Source organism: Ambystoma mexicanum, chromosome 2p, assembly GCF_040938575.1.
Source record: "Ambystoma mexicanum isolate Mex_15411 chromosome 2p, UKY_AmexF1_1, whole genome shotgun sequence".
NCBI classification, from domain to species: Eukaryota; Metazoa; Chordata; class Amphibia; order Caudata; family Ambystomatidae; genus Ambystoma; species Ambystoma mexicanum.
Window position 1 is genome coordinate 1,192,345,562 of NC_090923.1, and position 25,010 is coordinate 1,192,370,571.

The following is a 25,010-nucleotide window of genomic DNA, read 5'->3' on the forward strand; positions in this document are numbered from 1 at the left end:
CTGAAACAAACCAAGGACAATGCAGCTGCCAACAACACTCTCTTCAACTTTGGGCCATCTGTCTTAAAGGATGACACGAGCACAGCAAAGAAGCTAGAAGAGCCTCAATAAGCATCTACCAACCTCTGCCTTAAAGGACATTTTCGAGCCAGTCCAGCTCCTCGTGCTCCAACTGACTGCACCGCTGACTGTTCTTACACCGCAGTTGCTAAAACCATCCGAGACGCCTCGTCCAGTGCTTCAGAACCGCCTACCAGCACTGAGACTATTCCTGACACTGAGCTACTGTGTAGGCCAGCCTGAAGCCATCCGTCCAGCCTCGATTACCGAACTGCCTGCCACCTGATACCCACAGCTGTCTTCCATCTGTCGCAGAAGCTGCAAAGCACCCTGAAACCGACTTGACCCTGTCGAGCACCAAGAACACCTACAAGTGCAAAGTACATTGTGGTTCTGTCCCTCTGGTCCTTCTCCGAAGGCCCCTTGTGACATTTTATGACCCATTGCTCCCTTTGTGCTGAAACCAAGTTTCCTTAAACTGTTGCTATTAATTACATTCTTGACTACCCTCCTGTCAGTATACAGAGTACATCCCTTTTCCTTTGTTGAAACGGTCTCTCCTCTGCATTCCTTTACAGGGTGAGCTGTATTTTGTTGTGTGCTAGAACTGCGTGTTGTGATAATAATAAAGTCGATATTTTTATACATTCTTGACTGGACAGTCTCTTTTATCATTGAGTAATAATTCTATTTTCGCTGTGTTGCAACAAACCAACGATCCACGACCTTTCGGGCATAAACCTGCCTTTCCGTCCACGTTACTAAAATTGGAAATTAGGTTTATAATTTGCTTGTGTTTCCAATCTGTCCATATTCCTTCTGGTGTACTGGAGGTGTGGGGCTGACTGATGGTTTAGAAACCGATATTCATCACTGGACCACTGGTGCCCCGGAGGATGATTTGTCACACACAAGTCATCGCTGATCCTCTCTGCAGATGACCGGGGAGCTAGGGGGCATGCCTGGGATATCTTCGCCCCTATGCCACTGTAATTCTTAACTTCTAACTCACTTTCACGCCCTGTTTTTTTTCACCTCCCCAGCGATTCCTCTTCAAACATTGCCCCAAGTCTTCCGACTTCTCCAATCCCTTCAATATTCAACCTCACTTTCTCCTCCTCCCTAGTGCTTTGACAGATCGTAAATGAGGCATGATTAGGCACTATACAAAAAACCGCCTCCACAGAAACAATAACTGGTTTATCCCCTTGCTCCTCCACTCAATTTCGTTTTGTTCCCCTCCCCTCCATTTATTCTGTAGCACCGCCACCCTTTAAATCCCTGATTTTCTGCATCTCCACCATGCCTCCATCCCAAGCTGCACCTGCTCTCTCATTCCGCACCTGCCCCCTACACGCGTGCAGGTATCCCTCAAATCTAATCTTCCCTTGTGCCCCCTCGTGACCCATCAACATCTTGTTTAGGAATGAGCAATGGCTGAGACATTCTGGGCACCAAACGCGCAGGCACCGTGACCCGCCCCCAGTCTCCACCTGCCGCTGCAGCTGAGACGATATTGTATGCGTGTGTAGGGGATTAGTGCAAGGGGCAGGAGGAAGTGAGAAGGGAAGGCCTAGCAGTGACCCCCTATCCTAGGATGTGCTTCTGATGAGGTCATGACGCATGCTCAGCTGGTGTCAGATTAAGTGCTTTCTGCTGTGGGGTGCATTTAAAGGCCCCGAACAGAAGTCTCTTTCAAGTGAATAGCAATATTTTAAACACTGAAACAAAAAAGGCCTGGCCTTTGTTTTTGTTTTTCAAGTAAAATTAAAGAGCCATGTGGAAAGGGGCCTACATGTCATTGCCAATGGACAAGCAGCATTGTAATTTACAAAAGAAGGAGGAATCAATGATTCCTGTCACATGGAAAACAGGATTTTTATAAATTGAAAACAAAAACGGCCTACACATGTGTGTGCAAATAAAAATGGTTTTAAAAAAAGTAAAAGTGAAACAAAAATTCTCTGCTAACAGAAAAAAGCCAGGAAAACAAAACATGATGTGTGGGTTGACCAAAAGCAATGTATGTTCTGTTTCACCTATCAAAGCTCCATTGACATTTGAAGAGCCACTTTGTCTTCCTGGAAAATGTCAGTCCAAGAGCGACCCTTTTGCTGGCTGTGGGCAAAACTTCAGAAGGAAAACTGCCACTCTCAGCCTGGATGACACATCTCCCATCTAATGACCAACTGCAGTAGAATTTCCTTCTAAAGGCATCGGCATTCAATGTTCTCCAGATGTGCTGGCTCTGAAAGAATTGACCTCAAGAAAAGTTACTGCTTGGATGGAGCATGACTAATATGTGTGAAAATGGGGGCACCCACTTCAAAGAGCAAGGTTCCAGCACAAAGGGTTCTGATAAAAAATGTAACTCTCGGCACAGGCTTACCCAGTGAAAACAAATGGCCGGAAGGCAGGAGTCAGGGCCAATTGTCCCATATGAAGATTCACAAATAACTTAAAGGGACTATTATCATTTAGGCCTTTTGCTCAGCCATCATAAGGCGGATGTATTTCATCTATGTTCCATTTTATTTTAATCTCCAGGCGATTTTGGGGATATAAAAATCATCTTTCTGTGACTCTGGGAACTGTAATGGCCAGTTAAACTAGGTTTCTGGCTGAGAGCTGGTGAGCAGGTGGAAAATGAAATCAGGGATATGCTTAATAACTTACATATTCATAACTCTTGTGCTTTTATAGAAATGGCAGAAAGGTGCCACATGGCTGTGCTACATGATACAGATTTGGTGATCTACTTATCTAATATTAGTTGAAAGACAAAATATGTTTCATATGGCAGTTGCTAGCACAATTATGACATTGTGATACATAACTAGCTTTTGCTAAAAAGTTGATAGGAGAACAAAGGGCGATGGCAAATGGGAATTGCCCTATATTGCTCCAGATCCCTAAACCAATCCTGACTTGGAGGCTGGTTTTGGGAGGAGAGAGAAGGGTTACTGTCCAATCCCAGTGACAGGGATGATTGCAAGGTACCGCCCCAAGATTGCAAAATTGGTGGTGTCATCGTTGCTATATAAAGGGGACTGCACTAGGACAGGTGACAGAAAAAGGAGAAAGACAGGAGTACAGAGAGAAGAGACAGACCACCACAAAGGCTGCTAAAACTTACCATTTGCCAGCTGCAAGGAGACACCACAGGAGATTGCTGAGAGTGCATCTGGGTGGAGTTATCTATCTCTAGCATGGCCTCAAAGCTAACTGGGTCCTATGGTGGAGAGCGGGAGGCCATCTTTGAGAGTTGAGTGACCAGACCTCTGCCTTATCTTTCCAGAGTGTCCTGAGATACAGCTGGCTTTCCTGAACCTTAAACAGACGCTTGATATGTAAGTAGAACTTAGCCCTGGGAAACGAAAAGGTGGGGAAGTCTGCTTGCCTTGAATCTTTTCCCTTTATAGTGGGTGGGGAGCAGAGGGCAGAACTGTTTACATCCTTATAGCCTATGTAACCTAAAATATGAATTTAATTAATTCCCCATTTGGCAGAACATTATGGGGTGATTTAGTTAAAATTCGAAATTAACAAAGCTCACTTTCCAGTGAGCGCTGAAAAGTATAGCCTATAATTTAATTGGGTAATCCTTGTTGTTCAGCTGACCTCGACTTCTTTAAGGAAGAGGGGTATCTTTGTTCCTAAAACAGTCCAAACTTTTTATCCAGCTTCCTCAACGCAGTCCTTTCAGTAAGGGGGGGTCTGCAATCAAGAATTCCTCAAAGCATTCCAATGTTTCTGCCTGATTCCCCAACCTAGACCAAGGCAAAGGGGTTCTGAAAAACAAACCGAAAAATCACCCTGTGTTTATTTTAAACCAAAAGTGTGGGCGAAGTTATAATTGCCATGTGTATTTTACCAATCTTCAAATCCTACTGTTACCCTTTTAAGCCTGCAGAAAAATCAAAATCGTACAACATTACGCAAGAGCCTTTGTTATTGATCAGTGTAATTATTTTGTGAAGGGAAATTTGCAGAAAGTTAAGAATTGTGATTGTGTTCTTTTTAACTCACGTTTGTGATTTATTTATGCTGAGAGAAGTTGATTGTGTTATTCCACGGATAAAGTGTTTTTTGATATTTTCGTGCTCATTTCTATTACTTTTAATCAGGGGTGTTGCTAGCTCTGGAAAGGATCGGGAGCTAGGCTAATGTTGGGACTGTCGAGACTCAAGGCTAGCTAGTCTTTTGGTTGTATCCCCTGATTAAATAAATACCAATATATTGCCCGTAGACTGGCCAGGTTCTTTGCTCATTGTTAGCTCAGGGGAGAGGAATCCAAGGGGTGTTATATCTGTCTGAGATAGGGCTTACGAAAATAATCAGTTAGTTTGTTGTGTCACCACTTGAGTGGGGAGGCAAGGAGCTCCCTGTGTTGAGGTTGGCTTCTCAATAAACTGTTACACTGCAAAGAGGGAGTAAGCGGCAGCCGATCCCAGGTACATCAGGGACTCAGAAGCGAAGCCAGGAAGAGGTGCTACAGCATCAGTCTGTGACATCGTTATTATTGCCTGCCCAGCAGATTCTGTGGTGTGAACCGGTTCAATATTAAAAGATAGCATAGTGAAAATCTTTCATAGGAAACGTCGATTTTAAAATTATACGACTGTTAACGCTTACAATCGAAAAGCTTAGAAAACTCGAAAATAACCTGTCATGTAAATGGATTTACAAGACCTAACACCTTACCTGCTTTCTTAAAAGGTGCACCCCCTCCCCATGCAGATTTCACCGCGCCTAACGCATAAATACTGTTCCTGGCTGCCAGGCAGTCTTTCCCCTTCAGGCAGCCTCTGGCTGCTTATTTTAAAATTCTGCTTTCTTGGCTATTCAGAATGTTGATATGGGAGCATTTCAGTTTGCTAGAGTCTTCATTCATTTGTATATTTCTAGTAGTTACCCTATATGGTACATTATGTTTTAGGATTATACCATCACCTTTCGCCATTATATCCATGCAAGGGATGGCATGCTTCTAATGCCAATACGATAGCTCAGCTGGTTGATGTATCTGTCACGGTGATTTACATGACCAAAGGTTTGACAAAATGAGTATCTCTAAGGTGAGATAAAGTAAAAACTAGAGAGCAGTACGGCTCTAGTGGTGCACACAGTTTACTTAGACTTACCTTTTTTGTTCGCCCGGTGTATCCCAAATCACAAATGCGCCGTGAATCTGCTCTGGACCAGCACTGCTACACCCATTCATTCAAAGGAGACAGGCTCTCTGATTAATATTCTCTGCCCTCACCCAGTGTTCCATTGGCATGTGCACTCAGACTGCATGACATAAGCATGTGTGCTGCTCCAGGGCTGGGCACTTGGTGTAAACGGTAGGCACGGGCTCTGGAAAGGCTGGCAGACATTGGCATCAGGAATCGGGGAGGTTTAACTTAAGAAGATGTAAAGTGGCATTCACCCTAGTTCTGAAGGGTCTCTGGGCATGGTTCCACATGGCTGTCGTGCCAGATACAGGTCCAAGCTCTCAATGTATAACTATGCACAGACTGCTGGACACATTTTCAAAAATGATGTTATAATTTCGGTGCTACTTTGCTTGAAATAACAATCAAACATTGCAATTGCAATCAAGACGATAAAGAACACAAGGCTAAAGTTACATTCCCAGAAGGAGTGCTTTAAACGAAACATGCATAGGCGTTTAGCATCACTGAGCCAGAGACTAATAACAATAACTGACCAAGGAATGGTTTCAAACCCATTCAAATAATTCAATAACCGGTAAATGACAATATTAATAGTACACTCAAATATTGTTCAATGGAATATATAAGTTATGTCAATAAGCATGCAAACTGCGCCCATACCCACCATGCCGGTCGTATGGCACTAGGGTTTGCCCAGATATTGACATATAAACATAGGCCTTCCTCCCACCTAGGCCTATCAGTATAGGATTCCCAACTATAGACCGGGACAACTAAAACCCCAGAAGAGCAATCTCTCAGCCATTGGTACGTATATCTCACACCACTTGTGTGGACACAGGCCCGCAGGCACAGCCAAGCATCCATGCACAATAGAACACGGCTATGGCTAAGCACATCTGGCCTATTTTGCACATAGCCGTCCAGACTGAAACACCTGAAGTACCTCAACGCCTCTTCCACTAGCATACAGCACCCACCACCCGAAAGGAACCAGGTATAGCTTGCCGCACATAGACTCTCTCCACAATAGCAATCTATCTCCACCCCCCAACAGCACAAACACGTGTCCGACCTCTCGTGGCCTGCTTAGTGGAGCCTTGCCAGCCACACAAGTCTTAGAACGGCAACATGCACACATGCAGCTCCTAAACTAATCTCCAACCACATCGACTACGGTAACCAAGGGCGTTCAACCAAGAAAAAAGCACATTGAGGCCACACAAGTGGAGAAAGAGCGCTATATAAATAACCAAATACAATACAATACAGTATAGAGACCCTGCTTGGGATAAACAAGGTCATGGTCAATTGGGGAAAAGGAAATAGCGAAACGGTAAGAGGAAAAGAGAAGCAAGTGCGGGAATCGTGCGCAATAAGTGCAACTCGTTCCAATAAACTGCACTGATGCATGTATAGTAACAAGCTTGCTTGCTTCAACAGTGGCCCCGTGTGCAATTCTCTAGAAATCCCCTTGGCAGACTTAGCTGCATACAGCATCTCACAACACAACGCCACACTATGGAAAGTACCAGCGGCCAAATCAATCGTTAAAGGGGGGAAGGGACTGAGCCTCCATCTTGACACAGTCGTACACAGGCCAAAGTTGATCTGAATTACAGGTGCTGCCTTAAATACCTGTCTTAAGCTTGCCTTTTTGGCCGTGATCACCACCCTCAGACGAGTGAGTGAAATGCAAGCACTAACAGTAAGATTTCTGCACACTTGCTCAATGACCTACATTCCACCTGCGGGGCCTTTATTGCGCAATTGTTAAGTTTAGTTTAGTTATTATTTATATGGCGTGCCATACCCTGGGGCATCAGGGCGCAAACACTCCAGGACTCTGCACCAATTAGTGGCAAAAAAAGAGAATTTGGTGTGCTTTATTCCGTCAAGGTGCCCTTAATAATGATTTTGATTTGGAGAAAAGTTATGTTGAATATTAAACGATGTTGTAACCAAAAAATCTCAATAAAGCTTTGATTTTCAAATAAAAAAATAACCCTCTGTGGCCATGAACAAAGACTCTTCAAAGCTTTCACGGAAGTTTATTTCAATATTTAATATAAACCAGGCACACGATTTTCAGCTGTGTGCCTGAAAGCAAACAAGACAGAACACAGCTTACATATGCTTGAAGAGCTGTCATGTTCAACATGGATGGAACATGAGACACATGCAAAACAAGCCAGTTGTTCGTGTTACTTGTTATAGGACAAGAACCATCTTCCATTAGCAAATTCAGTGTTGATAATTACTCGGCATTTGCCAGGCACTGCTATTAGATTGCCAGGCACTCACACCATTTTACACCTACTACCATCAATGGGCAGTTAATACCACTATGGCAGTGCCTGGCAAGAGCCTTTCCCAGGCCTACACAAAAGCCCAAACTGTTCACATTGCCAATGCTTGTTTGGAATGCTGGAACATGATCAAGCAAAGGTTGCCTTTGTAGGGAAGCTTTGCTTTATTAAGAATGGCAGGAGCAAGTGCGTTCAGAGCTTTGGTAAGTTTGTGGTGAAGGTCCCACAATAAGGTGTTGCAGGAGTCTGATGACAAATGGGGATTGAGGGGGGGGGTGAAAGGTGCAGAGAAAGACCTCCATGGGTCTCCTTTCTATGGAACCTGGATTCCCATGTGGTGATAGATGTGTTTTCTCAAGTCTGACCATATTAGCCTGAGAGTGACCAGACTACCTGATCAGGTTTGATGTTGACAGGATAGCATCCACAAATCGGGCTGTCTTTGTATCTGGGGTCATATGGCCAGAGCTTCACGTCACGTGAGTGACATAGAATAGAGAAGATGAGTGATGGTTAGTTGAGCAATCTAGTCATATGTTAAAGTTACCAAGAACAGAAAGTCAGTCCACTTCTCTAGGAACAGTTTTGCTTAAAGTGGAGGGCATCAGCTGATGACAATGGTCAGACAGGTGACGGCTTCATCATATATTTACAAACTAAGCTTTCAGATGGGGAGATTATGCTGGGGTGAATCAAAGTGTTCCGGGTGTAAGTAGGACACATCTGAACTGCTCCCCCTCCATAATTATTTCATCTGTTATACACCTGCGTCAGGGGGTGTCACACAGTGCTGTGTACTTATCAGAGAACCAGGATTCTCTCAAATAGAGAACATCTGTTTGGGAATCAAGTCATGGATCATGGCTATTAGCAGCTCGCTTGTTTACAGCACGAGTATTGCAGGCGGCTATACTCCAATGAGGGCTGGCTGAGTGAGCCTTAGAAGGTTCAGAAGATGGAGATGAGAAAGGGATGCGATTTAGGCTGGGGTCCATCATAGGGGACCCTGTCGAGGTGGAAACTCTAGAACTTCAGCTGAATGAGAAGGGGTCGGAGGAGAAGAAGGCGAGTGAAGGGCTGCAGAAGGGGGAATTGGGGAGCTTCCAGTGAAGAGTGGTGCAGGTAGAATTGAGAGGAACCTGGTAAAGGGTGCTCAGCCAGAAGAACTGGGAGGAAGGAATCAAAGGTGGGGAGGTCTTCATGGCCGTCTTGCACCATGATGGTGTCATTCCTAAAAACATTGATAATGAGCTTTACATGTTGAGCTGAGTCTTTTAGTATGTACCATACTTTACCCTCTGTAACAACATTATATGCTATAGGGGACAGCGTGTTACACGTGTGGGTTTCCCAAGATGCTGGGTTATAAAAGAAAATAAGCATATCTGAGACCAGCGGAGGTATTTCCCTAGAGGAGGTATTTATGGACGAGTCAAGAGTTGCAACCCAGGTCATTTTTATGCATTGTTAGCAAAGTGTGATGGGAAGCGTATAGTGGGGCAAATGGAGAACAACTCAGAGGGAGAAGTGGCCATCACGAACCAGTTTCGCTAACTGGACAGTGTGCCTATTAGTAGACTGGTGGCAGCAGAATCTTTTTCATGTATTTTTATTAACTTTTATCAAGCCAGACCATGCTTATCATGTGTGGCTCATGACTGTGGCTAGTGTTCACCATGGCTTTGCCGCAACCTCTTTTGTCTTCTTCTTTGGTCATTTTGTCAGTTGGCCTTCCCCTTGCTCTTTGTGACCCAGGGAGTCCTTATTTGGGAATGCATGCTCCCGCAAAAAGTGGCGCTTTTTGTGGGCTAATGCATGTCACATGGTTGGGTACCCAGGAGGTGGGCTGGGACTGTCTGCTCCCAATCCACACTAGTGGTGCCAGAATGTCTGGTGTGCCTGTGTACGTGAGAGCTGTAGTAGTCCCTGATTGTACTTCTTTTGGTGGGCATGAGTGGGCAGATCGCCTCATTGGCCAGCCAGATGCGAGCCTGCCCTGGCCTTTTAGGATATGAGGAGGGGCTCTAAGTGCAGACTCGTAGATCACTCTTAGGTCCGAACTGACCTATACACGGAGCCAAGTATCCTGAGAAGTGAAGCAGACCCAAGGACTGTCCGGAACCACGCAAAGAAGGTTTGGCACACTGAGCCCGCTGTTGCCCAGGTAGAGCCCCGCTTTGTGTTCCATCTATGAAGACCTGCAAAGGTGCTTCAACCATTTTGAGTGATGGGACCAATCACTCTCCTTGGTGCCTTGCAAACAAGCCTTCTCAGAAGTGTCCCTGCCTGGGCCCTCCAGTGGACTGACCAGCTTTACCTTAGCACTTGTGCTGAAGCGTTGCTACATCAAGTTTGGGCTCGAGCTTTGGGACAACTGTAGTTCGCATTGGAGTTGGCCATTGTGATAAAGTTTGTTGGCTTTCCTGCCTCACAGGTTTTGGCGGAAATCCACACTTTACCGCAGTGACCCGAAAAGTGACTGTACATATATTTTACATAGTGTGTGTTTAAGTAGTAGTATTACTGTGTTCTTCATTATTCACCTGTGTTTGTTCTGGGCCTAATAAATTCCACTGTCTAAGAGTAATTCGTATGTCCTACTGTGTGTGCTCATCCAAGACCTAACATCACCCCCGCTACTCCTGAGACTTAGCCCTGGCTGCTCTCCAAGCTACCTTGAATTGTCCTGGCTAACTTCGCAGAAGTGTTCCCTTTTTCACTAAATAAGGGCCGCCTCCTGAACATCTGTTCGACAGAGCAGAGTTCAGAAATCCATTGTAACAAGGTTTTACTGAGGTTCGCAGTTCTAATAAGGTTAATGGCAAAAAAGGAAGATATCTGCATTCACTATTTAATAAGCAAGCGTAACACACATGCAGGGTTACTGTTCAAGAGCAGAAAAACACTGTTCATCATACAAAGTGAATACAGAGAAGCCCACAATACATCCTGTGGACAAGCAAAACATGCTTAAAGGGCTTGGACAGGAAGTCGGGAATGTACTTAGCATGCACCGTGCAGGGGACTGAAAGTGCTGTTTTACTTATTGATGAAAACTAGAGATGCATGGAGTACTAATGCGCTCACTGGCTGTAACCCAACAGAAATGACATTCAAGGCTATGCGACACAGTAGCAAGATTGGAAAATGAAAGGAAACCAGGGCTCAAGTCGAGGGTACACGCGGGAAGACGGAGTCCACCCACTTTTTTCAAAGGGTGGACTTGGTCCCCCCCCCAGCTAAAATGAGAAACACTGAAAGTCTTCTTTGAATGTATGAATTAAAGTAATCTCAGGGATGGCAGTCGTCAGGTTTGCAGGCCGGACACTTCACCACTGCACTATATAGCCTGATGAAAAATAACAAACAAGTTAAGGTGAAATGTCCCATTTAGGTACTGCAAGTCCCAGGGAAAACATTAGTATTGGTTATTGGAGTTTAAAACATGCACACCTTTTAACGTTTTAAAAAATAATATTAGAAGAAAAACTCCTCTCTTGGTTTTGTGTGCGTGTTGATTTTATGAAAGGCAAATGTAATTCGTCTTGTGCAAATAGTGTGGTTATGCAAAGCCATTTTAATGAAATGTGCATATTTCACGTTGATATGCTAATTTCTGGCGACGACACACCCCACTGCGTTTGTTGATGAGTCCCCCCACTTTTATTTTTAGGACTTGGCCCATGAAAGAAACCCTGGGGGCAAGACTAGTGATAGGCTGTTGCTATTCAGAGACTGCAGAAGTCCCTGATGGGGGTTGTGGGATGTTTTACCCATGCATCCAAGCCCTACCATAAAACTGTGCAGTACTGGCATGGAAAACATCATGATGGCCAGAACTCCCTAGAGAGTGCACAGGGAAAACATGAAGAATAGACTGCCACCCATTTTTGCCTATGTTGGGAGCACAGGAGGGCACTGCCTAAAACCACCATTGGGCTACACACACAGTAGCCTGAAACCATTGGGAATGGCAATGCTGATTGCCAAAAAGCAACTCAGAACTGTGGGGAATTAATTTTCTTAATCCCAAAACTGGTTGCAATACCGGTACTCAACACTATCAGAAAGCCGGCGTTTTAAAACCACCAGACTTTTGTGTAAAACTGAACAAATGAAACAAAACCAGGCCAAGGAAAGACTTGCTAAGAAGTGGAAGAATGTAAAACTATATTCTGAAATGACTTGAAGGAAGTCATTATTTAATGTATAGGTAAAAATTGTCAGTTTGATTTGAATGTAGAAAACTGGGAACAAAAAGTGACATTTAGCTGAAACCTGGCTTAATGAAACTGGATTCTGCCTGACAACTACCCCCGACAGGAGAAACCTGCTCAGCCACTCTTCCCAGGCCTAGCTGCATCCTGCTGCCCCTTGCCAAAAGGAGTTGACATCTCTCTGATTAGATTAGGGGTGGAGCACCTGGGAACTGGAAGGGACAGAACAATGCAACTTCCTTGACTCAGGCAAATGTTATATTGGGGGCGTCGTAAAATAGCTTCCTCTTGGGAGAAACTGGGGGCAGCTGTGCCTCTGTGAACAAGCTGGCTTGGGGGAAGTGGATAAACCAGTTATTCCACCCTGTGATGTGGGAAGCCACACCCCTTTTTGACCAGAGCATAATTTAAAAAAGATAGATAACTCATAGTGCGGACTTGTCAGAATTATATAAGTAATATCATTATTTTTGTGATTTTTCTGTGCACGTTTTAAGAGGTGTTAGGACCCTGTGGTGTATTCTGGGGGGTTGCTAGCGGAAAATAGGGTCTTACTCCAAATGTCTGCATGTTAAAAATCTGACACTTTATCATCTGTAACCCATATCCCTGGTGCACATTTGTGTAAAATCTGGAAAGGTTTAGAGGTCGTTATCTGGATGAAAAGGGGAGAATTCTGTCATCAGTGGACACAACATCGTACAAAGACAGGGATCGGATGGTTTGGTGCTACAGAAAATATGTTAACTGGACCTATAATATTAGAAAAATGGTACATAGATAAATATGTATTTGGGTCAGAAATAGATTTGTGTGCAAATTGACATGGGGAGGATCCTCTGACCCATAAACAGACCCCATCATGATGAAAATCCATTTCCTTCCCCCAATCATGGGAGAGGGGAGAATTGGGCCAATGACAAGTAGAGAGGGGCAGGCTTAGCTAGGCCCAGGCACACACCCATTATCAAAACACATAAAAAGAGACTGCTGGGACAGGTAGAGACATTCAATTCCATTTGCTGCGGAGCATGCTGACCGACGACTTCACATCCAGAGATCCAGACTTCAAATCCATCAATCTCCAGAACCTGTAGCAGAAATTAACTCCAGAATTTGTAGCAGAGAGGCCTGAATCCACCAGCTGAATCCTCTTCAGCAGGCCTCAAAACCAACCAAACTATTCAACAGCCAGGCGAGCTGTTTGAATTTTTGCCAAGAATTTTAGCAAGAACTTGTAGCAGTATCCAGAAAGCTGTGCTGTATCCGGAACCCGAGAGAACCACAAACCAGACCGTTGTGAGCAGATCCAGTGCTTGACAGACCCAGAGAGCAGAGCTGACCCAGATAGCCGGGACTTCAGAACCACCCGCCGGAAGTCCCATCCAACCTGACCAGACCGTGACGAGGCCTATTTCAAATTGATATTGTGAGTACCTAGCAGAACTGTGCAGAACCAATCTCTTAGTTGAAATAATCTAATCCAAACTATTTTAACCTAAGTAGAACAGCCTCCTAGTAATCCTGTCATCTGTCATTCTAAAGCTGCGAGCTGTCATCTGTCATTCTAAAGCTGCAAGCTGTCACCTGTCATTTTGAGTTTTACTTTAAATCCGAAAATCTACCTTTATTAAATCATCCGTATCTCTGGAACCGTTTGGGATAGGAACGTGGTTTAACTTTCATCTGAAAGCTTAGAATCTAGGCTTTCCACCGAACCAAGAACCGACTACCTACCACCTATCCTTTTTCCGTAATCGCTAGACAGGCACTCGCGAAATTTACCGCGATTTGCGATTTGGCCCGATTTCTTCATCTGTAGAAATCAGCAGCTTTTTGCTTCTCTTTGCTAAAATTCGTTTGCAATCTGCTAATCATTTATAGAGTATTGTTAAAGTGAGCCGAAACTAATATAAAGTAGACATCACCTACCCTGAACCTCTAGAGGGAATTAAAAGCAATTTTAGCACCTTTTCACTTCCTTGCAAACCACATTAAAGTAATTTGCCTGTGTTTCAAACTCCTACCTGTTTCCTCTAAGCTTGCTGGGGGGGAACTGAATTTCGTATTGTATTTGATTGCATTCCTGAGAACTGTGTGCTCCTCTTTCCATCTCCTTCCATTTCTTACATTGCATAGGGCAGGGGGGTGAATTGCCAGAGAGAAAAGTGATTATCTTATCTTTTGCTAAAATCATTTCAAGTATTTCTGTACTGCATTTTATTCCTCATTGCATTTCCTTGAAACCATAAAGCATTTTCAGCTACCTCATCCTCTATACTACTCCGAAGTAATCAAGTGTACCACTGTAACATTATCCATTGTGCATCCACATCATATGTCTCAGTGTACTATCAGATATTAATATATTATAAAAGTGTGATAGATATATATTGTTAAATTGTCCAAATAAACCTTTTAATTTGCAAAACAAATCTACTTCTTGGCTCAGTAGGGTCAGGGGGATTCTAAGAGGGGGGTGTTATACAAGGGTTGTCATCCAGAGTACTGAACTGGATATAAAAATACATCAATAAGGGTTTTCCTCAGCATCCCAGACTAGGCATTGACTTAGCTGTAGCGTTGATTGAATATCGCTTACAGGGTAGAGCAACAGGATAAATAGGAGTTCCACTACAGATGGAACATGGCAGTGTGAATAAGGTGTTGCCATCTTTAGTACTGGCACAGAAAGGAAACAACCAAGGAGACTGTGGATTCCCCGCCGATGCAGCCATTACATGGCTTAGCAATACACAGAGGTACAGATTCAGTTACACATTGACTTAATGAGATGTGCATATTGATCTACAGTACTGTGCATAATAAACCAGCCATTCAAGTGTAAGGGCCTGTTTGCAGGGAGCATGACTCTGCCCTTACAAGGCCCACACAGGGCCAGACAAGAGGTGCCCTTTACTGTAACTCCTTCTACGGGATGCCAGGCAAAGGATTACCTTGGCTACCCAAGAGAAGAAGGGCATATATTCCTGCCAATCCTCTCCCAGACCGACCATAAAGGTGGAGCTCGGCAGGGCAGGGACAGGCCCAAGATGGCGGCTCTGCTGATGCTGCCTGGGAGGGAAGGTCGCCGAGCCCGGAATGGTGTCCGCTGTGTGCAGAGTTTTCCTTGCTGAGTGTAGATGGAAGGGGAGCAAATGGAGCGTTGGGTCTTCAGTGAGGGCTTTAACAGCAGTGCTGCTGCTGGCGCAAGGAGCGGTCACATGTTCCTAAATAGCCAATCCTGTCCCTGGCTGACCACAATGTGGCGTTTTGGCTCAGGATGGCAGTTCCTCTGATTCTGCTTAGGGGGAAGATCTTCAAACCCACACAGGGCTCCACTCCATCTTAGCTAGGAAGTGTACATTATGTTCTGTAATCACTATAACTCAGGTCCTCCTCCCTGGAATCATTCCTCACTACGTGAGGATTTGCTGTTTCACCCGAACCCTTTAACAAAAGTTGCATTTCCCCTCATTGGGGTTTTAAGCCCCGCCCCTTCACATTTGACCTCAGAAATGTATAACGGGCTGTAGCACCTGGATTCTCCTGCAATTCTACTGGAACATGACACCCTCATAGGAAGGGCAGGAGGGACATGACTACTGTGACGAGGGAGGCGATCCTAAGGAATTGTCATTACTGAGTGTAATATATAAATTATCCTATGACATCATCCCTCGTGAATCTATGACATTTTACTGCGGTGATTTTGTGGGGTCAGTTGACATACCACTGCATTCGTACCCCCTCTAGCCCCTTCCCTTAGTGCACAGGCCCTCACCCTATTTTACGCTCTACCCATCCCCCATATACCACTTTTACATTCAGTGAAATGTCCCGTTGTAAAATGTGGTGAAATTGCTGCAGGTAAATGGTGGGGTGGGAGGGGGGGAGTACCATCCACTCCTCACATTCTGCACCAAGTGAAGAAATTGCTAAGCCCTTTTGATAACCTCCCAAAAGAACATCAAAAACCAAGGGGGTCGGGGGAAGGGCTGCCACGGGGATGCCACTACCCCTTTCTCAGAACAGTATCACCCAAAATACACCAAATGATGCCAACACGCTTTCTTAGTGGACACTGTACGAGAAGTGTGAGCTACAGAGGCAGCATCCTTTGAGAAGCCCAACATCAACAAGGCCTCCTTTCCAACTGCCAGACTGAAACTGGGCTGGGCCAGCAACCAGAACTAAGGGAAACAAGTCAATCGAGGGAAACCTCCAGAGTATCACTAACCAAGGCCTCTGTGTCCATTATGGAGCCGCCAATATCATCTCTGCCTCCATCTACCATGAAGCTCAGAAGAACCTTGGCGATAAGTGGGGGAGTAGAAAATGTATAGAACAGGCCCTTTGGCCAGGAAATGGACAGGGAGCCTTTCCCCCCATGCCTGCCAGCCTGGTGTTCAGGGGAAGTACCACGCGATCTTGTTGTTCTGTCTGGTGGAAAACAAATCCATCACTGGCGTCCTGAAGGTGTTGCCTATCTGTCAGGATGCCTCCTGCGACTGGCATTATGCTCTGTGTAAATGTACTATAAGCCGTGGATAACGATGTCAAATTACCTTCTGCCCAGTCCATCTCTTAATCTGCTGTTACTGAGAGTGATTGAATGCGCGTCCCTCCTGGACGGTTAACATAGGTCATCACTGAAGTATTTCTTGTATAAACCAAGACCCAGTGACGTGGGTGCTCAGTATTGTTAGAACCATGAACGCTGCCTGCAATTCCATGCGGTTGGATGGTCTTGCATGAATCTGCTTGGTGCACTTTCCTTGGACTTCTTTCTCCTCTCAGGTGCCCCTATACAACTCTACTCACATCTGTGGCTACTATGTTGGCATACCGTTGATATAGTGGCTGTTTTATAGCCTGAACCCTTTTTCTAGCTTGACCATGATGAGCCACCAGTGCAATCGCTCCTGGATCTTGGATGTCATCGGGATCGGATTCTTGTAATCTCAGGTCCTGGGTCCCAATGCCACAGGATGCAATTCGCCAATGGTTTCATATGAAAAGGATCCCAATGTATCAGGAAGACAATGTCCACCATGTCTGATGGGTCAACCATTTCCTCGCTAATGCACATTTGGACACACACAAATGTGCTCAGTCTCTTCCTGAGCTTGTGCACCCTTTTTTGCAAATGGAAAACCAAATCCAGCCGGGTGCAGAACCTGCCGCAGTGGATATTAGAAATTGCGCAAGGGCTGTTTTCTTGGTGATTGGCAAAGGCCCAATCCACTGCAGGATATCCAAAGATCTCCTCATGTCCATTAATGTCTGTGTCTCCAAGGTAGAATGGAGGAGACAGTGGCAGGGGTGAAGCTGGATTCCTTCCTGCAACGGTGAACCGCTATCTCTGATGACATGTTGTAAAATGGATTTAATAACTATGCATCTTGCAGGTCAATTGCATAACCTCCAGAATTCCCATCAGGGCCAGGATCCTTTCCAAGGTTTCCATTTTGGAATATATTGTATGCGTTCTTAACTTCAGACGTTAAATGTTTAGAATCATGCAGAATGTTCCTACCACCTTGGGAACGCAAAACAGTCGATTAGAACTGTGATGCCCTTTCCGCCTGACACCTCAGGACTCACCAGAATATTATGAGACTTCTTCATCCTCTCTGCGAGATGGAGCTAAAATAATGGCCTTCTTCATCATCAGGACGTTCCCTATATGCCTGAGCTTTTGTTCTGCCTATTAGAAGATGAGTCCATATCATTCCTGGTGGTGGAGGAATGGCTACCAATTTCAAATGGTAAGATAGCTCAGCGGGTTGAGCGCTTGCTGCTGTAATCTGTGTGTGATCTGCAGGTCGCAGTTTCAAATCCCGGCATGGCCAACTCAGCCTTTCATCCTGCCGAGGGACGATAAATGAGTACTAACTTCGGTTGGGATGATAAATGTATGTAAATATGTTCTAAGTACAGTACTTAGGCATAGGCGCTATATAAATAACACATCATTATCAATTGTATCCATCTTCTACAATCCTGCAAGGCCAACTGGCCTGGATGGTCTCAACTTCTGAACAAAAACTGCAGTCCCTCTCCACCCCCTCCCAGCAGGAGGTCTGGCCTGCATTTAGAAATCTGACATATTTCCAGAGGTAGCTGAGCGAGTTGTGTTCTGGGTGTTTCTCAAGAAGAAGGAATCTCCATTCCTTTGCTGATGTCCGCCTCCATATGGTGGTCTTGTATTCTTGAATACCTTAGGTTTGGCTGGTCATTGGTAGGACGCAGTTATTGTACCTTGAAGGGGGTATGAAAACTGGCCCTCTTCAAAACGCATTTTCACGTTGGTTTCAAGTTCGGGTGTCAACAGTTTTTTGTCTCTAGAATGGTAGGAGAAACTCTACCTTTTGTTGGGTTCCTGGCTGTTCTTACCCTCAGGATGGTGTCGACCCAAACAAAGGGCTCAGGGATGCGATTGATCCTTTGTCTCTTCACTCCCAAATCAGCAGAGTTGGATTTAATTAGATGTCTTTTTTCCTTCAGCTATAGCCATTAACACATTTTCAAAACAATGCAATAAATTACAATCCGTGCCCCAAGCTAAGCAGATAAAAATAAATTCTAACAAAATTAAACGTATGCATCATAAAAGCTTTGCACAGCTTAATAACAACTCAGCTATGCAACTCTCATTTGGAAAAAGCCCATTTAAAAGCAGATAAATAAACTATTTAAAAAGGTATTGCACATCTTCTAAAAGCAGCATTTACAAATTCACATACATCCGATATAAAAATGAATATGGTTATGATTCATAAATAGGCGCATAGTGAACCTAACTTAATTTTTAACTAAACGTCTCTTGAGCCATAACCTTCTAAGATCAATGAAATTGGGGCAGGGTAAGCGCAAATGTGAGAGGTCTTCCGCAAAACCACATCCACAGGCACACTCCTTATAACTCCCCAGCCAATTCATTCAGTCTTGAGCAGTTGGCATAGCCCCAGATATTGTTGCCATACAGTACAGAAGCATGTATTTTAGTCTCCAACCCTGTTAAACATTTGCCCAATCTTTTCTCGGTAAACATGTAGTAAAATCTTAACAACCTCCTAAAGCTCCAGGGAGTCAAGTTAGCACCTGCAGGAGTCCTTCACTAACAGTGAGGGGCCTGGGTATCAGTGCAGCTCGCAGAGAGAAGCAGCTCTGGTCTATGGCAGCAGTCCAGCTCCAATGCACCGTGGGAGTGAGTAAGAGGCAAAGCTTGCCTCTGCCTTGGAACACTCCTTTGCCTTAATTGCTGAGGGCTGGAAAGATCAACTCCTCCAAAAGAGGTCCAAATGAATTATTCTCTTATGTACTAGTTGGTCCAAAATTGAATTAAAGACCCCGTGTTTTATAGACAAAAGACCCCACAGGATTGGAAAAAAGAAAGCCTGCTTTAAGGGGCCCAATCCTTGTTCTTATAACAAGTGATCCTTGCCTTCCTGCATCATACCCTAAGTGCTTTGTGCTGAAGGAAGTGGAGGAGACAGGAAGGAGAGGTACAGAGAAAATAAATGATGGTTGTCTCTTTCCCTAATTATGCTGAGCTTGTTTTAACTACACTAACTTGGTCCCCTTTTAAGATCCATAGCATTAAAGGTCCTTTGGTATGCAAACCCTGGTATGAGGCCTGTCCTTTTGTTGAGGGTGTAAACTTGAATCCCGTTTCCCAGGACAGATCCTAATAGGGGCTGCCCTATTGGAGGGAGGTGTTACTCGACCTCACAATGGATCAAAAGGGTGGCAGCTCCCACTGGCTATTGTCCTGCTGCTGCAGCAGAGACATCCAGTCTAGGGAGACTATGCAGAGCCTGTCCATAGCTGGCCTGGGCTCACAGGCTGACATGGAGATCAGATATGGTTTTTAAAATTATGTGAAGTAACAGCCACAATACGATGTTATATCATTTTAGTATATGTGGTTTACAATTTAAATCTTTATATACAATTCATCAGACTATGCCAATGCCAACACACATCAAATTTACAAACATGAACAAAATACAGAATACTGTAGTATTCTAGACACAAAAAAGAGAATAATACCTTAAACCGTATTCAATTAAAATGACCAATAAACATTCAGATTAAAATTGGTACACTTTTTCACCTAGTAGATTGTAAATATTTTGTATAAACCGAGCAGTTGCTATTATCATGGTTACTCGACTAACGTTAAGGAGACACTATATACTGCATTTGAAGGCCCCTCCCGCACATCATGCACACATTTCCCAAGTAGATTTAGTTTCACATTCCATAATGAGGTGTTTAAAAGGCTCTAGTATTTATGTTTTCTCACACAAACGACAACATCTATTCTCCCTAGGAATACCTCCTCTTGGACCTTGAAGATTAAAGTGAGCAACAGAGATTAAAGCGAAAACACATGAACACAGTTCTACCTGTCCTATCCAGGAAAACATGCATGTACTTTGGGATTGCGTCATATTTATGAAAACATTTCTATGTGCTTTACGTAATTCTTATGTACTCAATTCCTTCTTCTGTTTTATCCAGTCATATTTCCAAAATGTACTCTTAACCTTTCCTGGATTATAGGGTAACTGATCACTGCTAGAATCAATTTCCTCCAATACATTACATTCTCCAACAAAACCATTGAATCTAGATGATGTACCCTTAATTAGAATGTCATAAAAACAACCTTGTATGAAGTCCCTTTAACAGGGTTTAAAATGTTATGTACAATCATCAACTTTCTTAAAAGGTCCACAGAATAAATAGATTGTAAACATAATTCCACTCTAATTTGGGCAATAGGCAAGCATAAAGGTACATGTTTTCTAAATGCATCCTTTTAACCCCAAGCTCAGGTATGACTTATGTTTAAATATTAAGCTGCCACTAGGATTGTTCATCATATTTACATGGTTTTGGAGACGACATGCATATTCTAAATGCAGCCTCCACAATGCAGTGAACAGCTGTCACAGCAGCTCTTAAAGGGGCACCTGTGACCTTTGAACCTGCTATGTGTAAAAAGGAGATCTGGTGTGCAGATAAGGAGACAGATGCAGCAGGGCACAAGTGTCATTGTGGTTTTAGCATGCGATTAAGGAAAGGGGGTTCTGGTTAGGAGAGTATCATCTCTGAGACAGAAGTACTTGAATCATTTTATATTTAATACAAATCAAAAATAAGCCAGCGCTTCTACACCCTTACCAGATGCCAGTTCCTCACATTGTGTTGCATCTTGTGTAGACTTACGTTGACACAGTTTTCATTACTGTGTTCCCCCACTATCATACTTTTGGGCGCTCGTGTCTCTCCTTTTTTTCTAATTAAAAGCACAGACCCCCACCGTTAGCCCTTTAACCATATGGCTCTTTGAGTAAAAAGGACTACCTGAGGTGGTTGGTGCCTCTAGGGCTAGTCAGGAGAGTCTGCAGAGCCCCGACTCGCGAGTCCTTTTTAGAGACTGGCAGGGTTCTCCCCCAACTAGCCCTGGTCCACTTAAAGCCCTGCAGAACTGCAAAGATTCTGTGACAAGGGAGAAGAACCTAGGGCAGTGGTCCTGAATCGTGTTTATACTGCTCCCTCCCTTGAGTAAAAATGTTGTTTAGTTCAGTAAAAATAGTGTAGTGTAGCTATAACTGCTTATATGTTTTATTATAAGCAGCCACCATAATCCCTTTTTTAAAGAGCGTTGTACCCCCTTGTCCAACTCCGGACATCCTACGGGCCCCCTTTGGGTACCCAGCCCCATAGTTTGAAGGCCACTGATATGGTAAAGAGACTACTCTAGTGAAGGCCCAGTTGCTAAACTCCCTCAGCAGTGTAGCTAGCAGGTGCAAAGATTTCACTCACATTAATGTAAGATTTGATTCACACCAGATTTTGAAAGTTGCAAGATCGAAAGACACAAAGCTAATAAACGAAAAGGCCTCAAAGTAGCGTGCCGTAGTGACACGTGGTCTCGTCGCAAAACGCTGCAAAGGTGTGCAGAAAAAGATTACTTGAATATTGGCACAGAAAGCAAGGTGTTCCGAATATAAAAGGCGTGCGGGTTCCGCGTGCCAATGGGTGCCTCAAAGGAGCGCACGCACAACGTGCGTCTCCCTCGTGACTCACCGGTCTGCTTATCACGGCTCACCAGACAGCAGGCGCCACAGAAAGCTAAACACGAGGCGGATGTTTTGGATTTGTATCCGCCGGAAGTAGGACGCCCAGTATTCTTAAATCTTCCTCACCTTGTGGGTAAAGTCCGCGTTTCTCGGAATCCTGCAGAATTTCAAAGACAACGCAAGGCTGATATTCTTAATGCCTTTAAGTGCCCGCCACGGTGTATCACCTGAAACCACTCCGTCAAGCTGTTAAATCGAGACACTGGTGAACCCTTGCCAGTTGAACGACATGTATAGTGGCATGTTATTTTTTTTTTTATAGCGCTTTGTTTTCTCTGCTGCCAAGGTCGTTTCAAAGTGATGATATTGGAAAAAGTAAAATAAGTGGGGGAGGAAGTGGATAAGGCAGTGACGTGAATACATAGAAAGTCTGGCTAATCCCGGCGGGGCCAAACTCAGCCTTTCATCCTTCCGAGGTGGATAAATGAGCACCACACACCGTGGGTAATAATAACCAGCACTCAGATACCTGAGGGTTTGTAGCACGATATAAATGCTAAAACCGGAGGTTGCCGGTAGCCCGCCGGTACTACCAGCAGCCTACCAGCAACCTCCTATTGAGGGCCAATGTCCGGATGCCCATGGTGCTGTATTTGAAGAGGGATGGCAAGTGGGCGTGGCCAAGAGTACAGCCAAGTGTGCAGCTAAGACTAGAAATATTGCCACCGGTCACCTATTCAGATACAGTCAGTCAACCGGGCAACATTTCACGGGCCGACTGTAGATACATGTGTGAAGCTTAGTGTTCTTGGGGGTGCAGAACATGAACCCTGCCAAGCTCTGGGGATCGGAGAAAGGGAGATAAACCTCTGTTAACAGGGTGCTTCAGCTGAGTAAAACGAGGAAAATGACCGGGCCGCTGCTATACAAGTCAAAGAAACCCCAGACCTAAATTCCCTTTCCCAAAGTTTTAAAGTTTGAATACATTAACTTACTGCTCACTTGTGAAACAAACGTCGAATAAACTCAGCAAAAGCCCAAATACATGGTTTAATTTATGCTGGAAAGACGCACCTCTAATTAAATGGCACCCTACACCGTGCTGATTTACAAATCATGCACTGCCAATTAGTTATGGCTGTCTGCATGCCATGTCTAATGGGCAGCAATAAAGTTCGCAACAATATAAGTGATAACAAACATGACATTACGTAACAGAACATAAACAAAGGGAGTTTGTCTTCAAATGAATGGAGTCTCCCGTCCCCTGCACAATCAGGCAATACTTCAGAAATAACATTCTTTCTACAACATCACTCAAACACATCATTTTAGTATCTCACAATATCCGGTGCACCATGTTGGCAATAATATATAGGGAGAGGATTATGTAATTGGGACATGTATAGACCCGATTACTTATTTCTTGGAATGGTAGTGTATATGGAGCTAAAAATTGCATATTTGTAAAGGATTATTTTCTTACCTTATTGCCTCGTCTTCTGAGATACTAAAATGTTGTTTTTGAACAATGTTCTAGGTAACCCCTGAAGAAGGGAGTATGCTCCCGAAACACGTTGGGTTTGGAGTACCTTGAAAAACTGAAATTAAAAAGAAGAGGCACTTCATTCAATGAAGGGCCATACGTTATGAATGAATGTGTCATTATGAAGAATTCTGAATTTAAACAGTAAATTAAGTTGATAGTGTTTTATTTTTGAAGCATTGCTGGGCTTTTCAGGAAATAGGTGTGCAGGGGATGGGAGTCTCAATTCATTTGTAGACAAACTTCCTTTGTTTGTTCATTTCCTGTCCACGTGTCAAGACAGGTGTTAACCCCCGGTACCCAAATATCTTTACATGTGATTAAAAAAATCTAAAAGAATCTAATTAGGAACGCACAGTACATTTTTTTTTTATTACGTAACCCAAAAAAAGGCGGACATTTCAAACAAAAAAGTAGACCAAAGCAAACACTGTTATGTCAAGCATGGACATCTAAGCCGCTTTCCAGCAGAGGCAACCAAATGCAACAACGTCACACATGGAATGGTCTCCTCATGGAAATCCCAATGCCAAGCATAACAAAGAGGGAACAATAACAAAAAACGACGGCAGCTGTGCGCTCATACACATTTGCCATCTGCTGCTTCCAATGCCAATGGTTTTTGCTCCACCCATTGTCCCTAAAGTGATACCTGTGAGATTACACGTAAAATTGGCCAGTCCTGTGGTTTTCTAAAGATACAAAAATCTGAATACAATGTATATCTAACAAATTATAAGAGTCCAAACAAGTAATGTTGCTCCATTTCCTTACTATATAAAGCAACTCTGACTAGTACCAACATTTAACTGATGGGAAAATGCACTGTGACAAGTTCAGTCATCTGACCTTGTTAAGAGGGCGTGGGAGCCCCTCTTGGCCTGGGGTGGGAGGCCTACCAGGGTGGAAGCAGAGCCCAACCCATCTTATAGGGCAACAGTGTCAGCTGAGGGGGCCCCAGGTTCCTGTCCCCCTTCCCGCGTGCCTGCATGTACATGAACAGTACCCCTTTTAATCACCCCATACCTCTTCAACCAAAAGCTTGCCCGTTTGTTCTTGTTATCCCATGCAATGGCAAAGAATGGATGGACTGCCCGCAAGATTGCAACCCATCAGAGCCTCCAGGCGGTCTACCCAACCCCTCAGATTCCCCCATTCAGCAGGAAGAGAGAGAGCCACCAAGCAGGGCAGCAGATGAGCTGCGCGGGTGCAAGAAAAGCAATGCACCACCGCCATATGTCACCAACGCAAGCTGTGTTCTGGCTGCCACCCTGGAGCCACACAAGGGAAAGCATTTCAACCGTGCCATGGGGCAGATCTTTGAACATACACGCGGCACAGCTGGCACGAACTGCAACATTTCCCAACACGGGCAGCCTTCTTTCCAACATGGCGGTTCCACCCAACAAAAAGGAGCACAGCTTAGTGCATTTTCATGCATTCTGATACTTGTAACTCCTCCCTAACAGGGAATTTAGTGCGAGATTAGTTAGGGGGAGAGGTCCAATGGGAGAAGGAGGGGGATGATAAAAGGGAGACAGGAAAGAGGAAGTTCTGGGTTGTTCGTGTGAGGTTAGAGGGGGAGGATGTGGCAT

General features: G+C 44.3%; 1 protein-coding gene across 3 annotated transcripts in view; it reads right to left on the minus strand.

Moving 5' to 3' along the window:
* Positions 1–25,010, minus strand: part of L1CAM (L1 cell adhesion molecule) — a 791,676-nt gene that overhangs the window by 486,135 nt on the left and 280,531 nt on the right. The window contains exon 3 of one of the 3 annotated variants that reach the window (XM_069645400.1): positions 23,356–23,470. The exons of the other annotated variants lie outside the window; for them this stretch is intronic. The gene's annotated coding sequence lies outside the window, so the exon portion shown is untranslated. The remainder of the gene's footprint in view (positions 1–23,355; positions 23,471–25,010) is intronic. 3 annotated transcript variants of the gene reach the window in all.